The sequence below is a fragment of the Octodon degus genome, unplaced genomic scaffold (genome assembly GCF_000260255.1).
Source record: "Octodon degus isolate 3935 unplaced genomic scaffold, OctDeg1.0 scaffold00041, whole genome shotgun sequence".
Classification (NCBI taxonomy): Eukaryota; Metazoa; Chordata; class Mammalia; order Rodentia; family Octodontidae; genus Octodon; species Octodon degus.
Genome location: NW_004524617.1, coordinates 16,993,778 through 17,002,400, shown reverse-complemented (window position 1 = coordinate 17,002,400; position 8,623 = coordinate 16,993,778). Strand labels below are relative to the sequence as shown.

At 40.0% G+C, this 8,623-nt stretch overlaps 1 protein-coding gene across 1 annotated transcript in view; it reads right to left on the bottom strand.

Annotated features, from left to right (window-relative positions):
• Positions 1 to 3,469: 3,469 nt before the first annotated feature.
• Smpx (small muscle protein, X-linked) overlaps positions 3,470 to 8,623 on the bottom strand; it is a 52,231-nt gene continuing 47,077 nt past the window's right edge. Inside the window, exon 5 of the mRNA XM_004631397.2 lies at positions 3,470 to 3,907. The gene's annotated coding sequence lies outside the window, so the exon portion shown is untranslated. The remainder of the gene's footprint in view (positions 3,908 to 8,623) is intronic.

Genomic DNA, 8,623 nt, shown 5'->3' with positions numbered 1-8,623 from the left:
GGGTGGATTTGTGCCTCCCCTAGTGCGTGTTATATTTTCCGCTTGTTGAATGCATACATGATTATGTCTGAATGTTACAATACATACTCTCCTTCAAAAGCTGCACAGTAATTGCCTTGATGTTATTTGAGGAGAAAAAATAGCAATGGGCTACAGTGATGTATACATTCAGCAGCAGGTTAAAATCCCAAGGGAGTATCAATTATCAAGTTAAATGCAGTTTCTATTTCAAGCTAGACTGCAAAGCAATGAGATAATGCCACAGGCCTTCAAAAGGAGTTTTAATTGATCAATCTGTAGTCCTTGAGGCCAAATGAGCCCACATCTCATTCCCAAGGGGGAAACCCTAATTCTAGGTCAGCCCAAGAAAGTAGAAAAGGAGATTTCATAGTCTGGCACATCCAAATGAGTAGCATTCCTTCCGAGGACCTAATCATAATGGGAGGCTTTTTTTTTTAATCTTCTAACTGCTCTAGTTTAAAATGAGGGATTCATTTGGGTAATTATCAGCCCCATGCCCCAGGCCTAAATTCTAGAATACTACTGTGTCATTCAGCTGCTCAGTAAGTAATCCTGGAAACAATGCTAATTACCTTTCAGTCTGTGCTCTTGAAATGCAAATATTATACAAAATGAATGCTTGAGATAATTCTAGACAGCCTTGTGTGCTTCTGGGGGAGAAAGAAGAAAGAGAGTGGGGTTTATTTTAAGCAGATTTTTCTAGGTGGTTTGCTCTGTGTTCCCCTCAGCACCTACCATTGAACTTGACACATGGTAGGCATGCAGGAATTGAGAGCAGAGCAAACGTCCTCAGATGCTTGACAGTATAGAATGGTAAGATACCATTACCAACATGCACACTATAAGCTAGGTACAGTAACTTGTGCTTTATTAAGCCCAGTATTATTTCTAGGTCTTTCCCTCCTGATGATTTTTTTTTTTTGTGGTACCAGGGATCAAACTCAGGACCTTGTGCTTGCCAGGTAGGCACTTATGCCACTGAGCTGTATCCCTGGCCCCTGATGATTCTTCATCTATTTGAATCTTGTTTTTCTCCCTCATGAGAACATTGCATAAGTGATTGCTTACAAACACATAAGATAAATCAACTTACTTCAAGGTGATGTATGGTGTTGTATTGTTTGTTTTTTGAGATGAAGTCTTACTATGTTGCCAGGTCAGTCTCAAACTCGTAGGCCCAAAAAACCCTCCTACCTCAGCCTTCCAAGTAGCTGAAACTATAGGCACACCACTATGCCTGAATAGTGTGTTTTATTTTTTGATTTATCTTAATAGTAATGACGTGGTAATGCTCTTAGGAATCTAACCCAGGGCCCTGCATACAGCAAGGCACACACTCTACCACTGAGTCACATTCTCAGCCCACAGTGTGTACCAAAGCTGAACTTAAATTTGCAATCTTTTATGCTTCAGGCCCCGTGAGCAGCTAGGATTACAGGATTATGCTAAAAGTGGCAAAAATGATGGGATAGTGTGTCCAAAAATGGGGAGTATTGTGAGGTAGATTAGTGCACACCACCAGGTCCCTGCTCATGTATGGCTTTTAGGAGCCACTTCCCATAAAATGTACGAATTCTTTTCAATTATTACTTCATTAAAAGCAAAAACTATTTTTCCTATATTACAATGTTCATACTTCAACTTCTTAAATCTCATACATGGTGAATTTGAGCCCTAACAAAATAAAATATATTACATTTTAAGCTCCCAAAAATCCACTGAATTTCTCTTATGACTTTGGTCTTTATTATGCTACAAATGTGCCTTGGGAGATTTATTAAACTTGAAGACCTTTTTTATAACATTAAACCAAAACTAAATTTTAAAATTGAACACAGATCACTTACCTTTAAACAAAATGAACACTGAGGTAAGTTTTCTAACTCTTCTTAACAACCCCAATTAGGAAGGAATAAGATGGTCTAAGGCAACCCAACACCTTATTATTCAGAACCTGTTCCCCTATTCTGCATGCAGGCATGAGGTTGGGACCTTATGTTCTGACTGATACTCCCTACACAATAGGTTTGATGTAGATCACCAGAATAAACCACAGCTAGGCAAGAGCCCTGGCACCCTCAGCCAGAAGCAGAGTCCTTTGGGAAAAGGTGAACTCATTAGGTATCATTGGATCTGCACCCTGTAACATGCATGGGTGGTGATAATCTTGCTTTTGGAAACCAGTCTCTATAACACAGAAAAGTGGGAGAGTAATTTACCTTTGGGACATTTCATGGTGTCAGCTAAACATTTGGTGAATGTTTAAATTTTTAGAATTTATGGGCCAGGGAGATAGCTCAGTAGAATAAGTGATTGCCTGGCAAGGGTAAGTTCAATCCCCAGTGCCACCAAAATAAATAAATAAAAATTTTTAGAATTTATTACACTGAGACATATTGCCACTAGTCCCTCTCAAAATATTCCACTTTTCTTCAAGTACACTTATCCCATCTGTCTGGTCGCTCTCTTGAAGCAGCTCTGGAAGTCCTCTTTCTAAAGTGTCTTTAGAGGCACTGTCATGACTATTGCAATGTCCTGAATCAATTCAAAACTCTTAATCTTTCATGGTCATTTTGGCTTTGAGGAAAAGCCAGAAGTCACACTGTGCTAGATCCAGTGAATAAGGTGAATCAAAACGCACCCTGATGTTTGTTCAAGCCTGCTTTTTTGTTGGGTGGCACTTGGCAGCTACATCCACCATAGTGTTGATCACACCTTGTAAAGATATTTACATGAAAGGACTTCCAGAACTGCTTCAGAAAGTGGCACACATGATGGGATAGTGTGTTCAAAGAGAGGGGGAGTATTCTGAGGTGGATTCGTGGTAATGTGTATTATAAATATTCACTGTATATTTTGATCACCTCCTATAGAATTACATCATTTTTTTTAGTTTTCCTCTGAACCCAGTATAAGTCTTTTAGCCCCAGAAATGGTGTGGAGGTCTCTGCATATCAAGTAGGTGACACCCTTGTTTTTCAAATAGTATGGTCTTTGATAATCTGGCCCCTCATATTTCACAGTGTGAAGTTGCACACCTGATTCTTTTTGGTTTCCTGGTGGTGCTAGCACCAATTAAATTTCCATGCATACCCTCCATCAGAGGAGCAAGGCACACATTTCGTGGTCCTTTGCATGGCTGACATAGGATCTGCCCCCTCTTTGCTTTACAATCTCTAGCTTTGCTTTACTGTGCCTTAAGTAAAATACATTCACTATAAAGGTGATACTTGGAAGAGAGATTTCAGCAGTACCCAATGCCTCAGGCTATACTGAACTTCATGTACAACATTAAGCCAGCCACAGTGTTGCCCACCACCCCTCATACCTGAATATTTAGAATGTAAAGCTCCCACTTAAGGGTTTGTTTGACTCTTGCATCTTATTTCTCTCCATGTTATGGAGTATGTAACTATCAGAAGATACAGAAATTAATTCAGTCAAGATTCATGTTGTATGTTTCTCAGATGTTTATTTGAACTCATAAAAAGTTTATTGACATAATTTAAAAGGTGAAGAACTAAAATACATTCTAAATACTGAACCCAAAGACTGTGGGAAGTAGGTTAGAGAACTTTTCATCAAAATCACTGTTATGCACATTGCCATATTCCTCTCCATAAAATCATATCCCTCCTCAAAACCATACCCTCCAGGTGGTGAATTCATAGGCTGATTTGCTCTGTAAGGTGACAAAAATTAGGATAAATTAAAGTGAGAAATCCAGCCAACTAGAAGGAAGAGATATAAATGTACAAACAGGCCATTTCTGCTAGAGTCTCAGTCATTCAGAAGGTTCATAATCTTCATACAAATATATAAAAAATTTTAGTGAGCTATATTTATTTAATTCCATCCTCTTCCATCTTAATTCTTCACATCAAGCCTACAAAACAAAAAGCAAAGACGCCATCAGTTATTTCTTCACAGCTTTACTTAAGCATGACTAACAAAATTGTATATACTTATGGTGTACAATGTGATGTTTTGAAATATGCATGTATTGTGGAATGATTAAATTAAGCTAATCAGCACATATATTTCTTCACATAGTTACATTTGTGGTGAAAACACATTAAGATCTACTCGCTTAGCAATTTTCTAGTATAGAATACATTATTATTAACTATAGTCACTCTGTTCTTAAAATGAATCACCAGAACATATCCTCCTGTCTAACTGAAATTTTATATCTTCTAACCAGTATCTCTGCATTCCCCCACTTCCTGGTAAATACCACTCTACTCTATGCTTATGTGAGTTAAACATTTTTATATTTCACATATAAGTGAGATCATACAGTATTTGTCTGACTATGTCTGGCTTAATTTACTTGATTCAGTGTTGTCTAGGTTCATCATTAGTTTGATTTTTTAGGAACATCTTAAAAATCATTATGATTGTTGTAAGTTGAATTGGGTAAATACCATTTTCACTTGGAAAGTTCATCTCTCAATTCCATAAATGTAAACTTTGAGTAAGTACAAATTAAATTAGAATGGTCTGCCTATGGAGGATAGAATGCAATGTTAAACTTAGGAGTTCTAAGATCTTTGGTGCCTGATGTAAATTTGCATTCGTGGCTGCAATTCTTCAACCCTGTTTGTATCCACCCCTGCTGCCATGTAACTTTTTAGTTGACCTACCATTGCAAGTGAAGTATAATTTCTCATGCCTGGGTCTCACCATGTGACTTGCTTTGGCCAACAGAATGAGGCAGAAGTAAAAATGTTCCTGTTCTGAGCCTTCACTTTGTATAATACATGCTTTTGTTTGATCTCTTATAACTCTACCACTGCTGTAATAGGGGTGAGGGTATGCTCATGCTAGCCTTCTGATGTCAGGTGGAGGTGAGCAACACATGGGATAAAGTGCACCAACTAGGTTCCATCTAGTGCTAAGCCCCTAGTTGACCTGAAATCTCATAAAAGTCCAGCTAAGTCCCAAACCCATGAACTAGGTTTTTAAAAATGCTTGTTTTAACCACTTGTTTGATGGTTTGTTATATAGCAATAGCTATGGGGACATAGCACATTTCTTTTCAAAAGCTTTTGTAATTCAGGGATTCTTAAGCATTATTATTATTATTTTTTGGCAGAACTGGGGATTGAACTCAGGCCCTTGCATTAGCGAGGGAAGCACTTATTCCACTGAGCCATCTCCCCAGCTCCTTCTTAAGCATTATTGACACGTTTGTTTTTCATTTATATTTGGTGTCATTCTTGGTGTGTTCTATTTATGTTGGTGATGTAAATCTATTCTATGAAATAGAATACTCACATTTTTTCCACTACCAATGCACCAATGACTGGAGAAAAAAGAAAACAGTTCTGCAGATATAGGACCTCTCCCTGCCTGGGCAGAAACTGTAGCTTAGTGCTCTTCACAAGCCTTAGTTTTGTCTACTTCAAAGGCTGGTTAGCCAGATACTCAGTTTCTCAGTCTCATAGCTGGTATGGACCATGGAACCAGGTCTGACCAGGGAAGCCTGAGACGTCTACAGAACAGCTCTTTCAGAAAAGCAATGCTTTCTGAAAGAGCAAAGCTTTCATCTGTATTTCTTTGGTGATCATGAAGTCCCTTGTGTCATTGAACATTACAGCATTGCAGTGATACAGACTGTGTTGTACTCATTGCTGAGGTAAAACACATAGAGATTCCAAAAACAAAGTGACTAGCTCAAGGTCTCATAGCTAATACATGGAGAACCGGATTCTGAGCTCCTGGCTCTGGGGCTTTTCCCATTCCACTAATACAGAGGTTGGGATGGTTTTTGAATGAAAGAGAAAGGTAGGAAGCTATATCAATGGTTGTGAAATTAAGATGCTATCGACAGCAGTCAGGCTAGCCTCCTGTATTTCTTTAACATTTTATTTTATTTTGTCATAACAGAGACACAACATAGGATCTGTCTTCTTAACAAAATTTTCAGTATGCATTATTGTTAACTTTAGGTACATTATTGCACAGCAGATCTCTAGAATTATTAATCTCATTTCATTGAAACTTCATACTCATTGATTTGTTTTTCCACATTTCCTTCCTCCTCCAGTCCCTGGAAACCACCACTCTACTCTTTGATTTTCTGAGTGACTATTTTAGCTACCTCATAAAAGTGGAGTCATGTAGCATTTGTCTTTCTATTTCTAGTCTAGTCACTTTGCATAGCATCCTCCAGATTCATCTGTATTGTCACATAGTGCAGAACTTCCTTCTTTTTTCAAGACTGAAGAGTATTCCACTGTATAATTACACATTTTTTTACATAGTCATCTGTCAATGAATATTTAACTGGATATTTGTTTTAGAAATCACCAACTTTGGGTCCATAGCAGTCCCCAAAAAGAAGTAAGATACACTTCCTTACCACTCAAAGTTTCCAGATGAGATGTCTAGCACTGAGCAGAAATTTCATAACCTGATCCTGAATCACTATGCCAGTAGCATCCCTGCCCACTGTCTTCCATAAACTGGCACTCTGAGTTCACTGAACTATATACACACTGTTTCTGTAAACTGCAAGAACTATTGGGCCTCGCTTCTTTGCTTATACCTTTTTATTTTCACTTATAACTTTTGACTAACATCAAATCTCCCTATGACTCTCCATGTAACACAATTAATTGAATTACCTGCTTGGATTCATCCCCTCATTCCTGTTGTGTTTCCTGCCCTAGCTCTCTGACCACTAGGCTGTGACCTTCTGAAACATATGAAGATACCCTATTTGTTTTGACATCTTATTATCTGTCACAGCACCTGACACATAGCAGGGACCTGAGGCCTGATGATTTTGGGTCACTGAAGAAATGAGAACAGCAAGTCACAGGACTCAGAGTTACAGTCAAAGCCATATTCTTCAATGTGAGGCAGCAGGAATGAACAAAGGGACATAGATGCAATCAAGCACTGGGCTGTCAATTCTGCCCCTCACCCTAGCCAACGTCCCATTTTGCCCAGGATATGCTGTATTCATTTGAATTCTGTGGCTACTTTTCTGGATGACCTATACCCAGTCTCTCTGGCCAAGTGAAAGGCCTGTGGCAAGCTGCCCTTGAAGCCAAGACATTCTTTGGGCTTCTCTGAGCAGCATTAAGGGGTGATGATCCATAGCAAATTGTCACTAAAGCCCATTCTATGAGATATGATTTCTCTCCAAGAACTATCTAGACTGTGAAGCACTATCTGCAACCCAAAAATGGATACCATTTTTCTGACAGGCTTGATGTGGACTCTGATCACAATATTTCCGTCTCAGGTGGTAAAACTGCGGCCATTCTGAGAAATACACTATATTGACCCTCAGCCTAGAGGATCTGGGCTCTTTCCCTCTATCAACTGTGCCTGTGAGTCTCAAGACAGGCTGCAATGGCCTGGTTCAAGAGAGAGATGTTGGGACATTGCTGCCAATCCATGCTTCAGGTGGTGGTAGAGAAAGAGTTGACAGTGACAGCACCAGTTTTGAATACCTACTACATGTCAGGCACTCCACCAGGGACTTTACAGTTACTTCACTCAGTCTAGAAAGTGAACCTGATTCTTTCCTGTAGAAGGAGCTAGGCAGAAGGCAGAAGATAAAACAGAGAAAGCACTGCAGTTGTCCTACAGATCACCCTGTCCCCCTAGCTCCTGTTTCCTTCCCAGGTTTTAGTAGAATTTGAGAGGGGTCATCAAGCCTGGGCACAGGAATCTGCTCATCACTAAGGTCAGATTCTGTCACTCCTGGAGAACAATGCCTCAGAGGACTAAGTCTCCACCCCTGGCCTCATTGGACTCAGCATATTCTGGGAATGCCTGGATGGAACCAATTCAGGAGCCCAGAGACCTGGAAGTCTCGCTCTGCATCAGGGCTTCAGTGTAGAAACGGGAATCAATGGGAAGAGATCCAGAGCTAAAATTGCCTATGCTGTAAAGTACACTTGTTTGTCAGGGTGTTGGAATGCATGTGTGTTGGGCACCATCCAGGGCCATGCTGCTTTGCTGCCTAGACAACAACTGTCAGCTATTCTTCCATGTCCTGCCCTTCTGTAGGGGACACTGCAAGAATGATGCGGAAGGTGAGGCACCTTGCTAAGAAGTCACTCACCAATAATCCCATATGTCTTTTGTCCCCAAATTAGAAATAAATGAAAGCAGAAGCATAACCTCTAATTTATCTTTGAGCAAGGCACTCTTTGGCTGGTACAGGGATGGTATACCAAATATCTCCCTTGTGTCACCTTAAGTCCAGGCTGAGGAACATGTGATGTTTACGCCTGGCCACGACCCATTTATAGCTGTGTTACTCATAGTCACCATGGCCCCACATACATCATGTGGGAAACGGAGTCCACTCAACACTTGTCTGCATTTAGTTCTTTAACCAGGCATGTGGGGGATGGTGCAACAATTGCTTTGCCCTATGTGGTGCTAAATCATAAAGCCATAAACACAGTAACACTCAAAAGGAGTCAACAGGCAGTGCCTCATGCTCTGCTTTGAGTTGCAGTGGTTGACCATATACCCAGAGCAAGCTGTTTAAAACTTTGAAGTTCATCAGAAGGCATTAGAAATAAGCCCAAAGCCTGGCATTTGTGGAGTGCTGGAGTTTACAAAGCACATG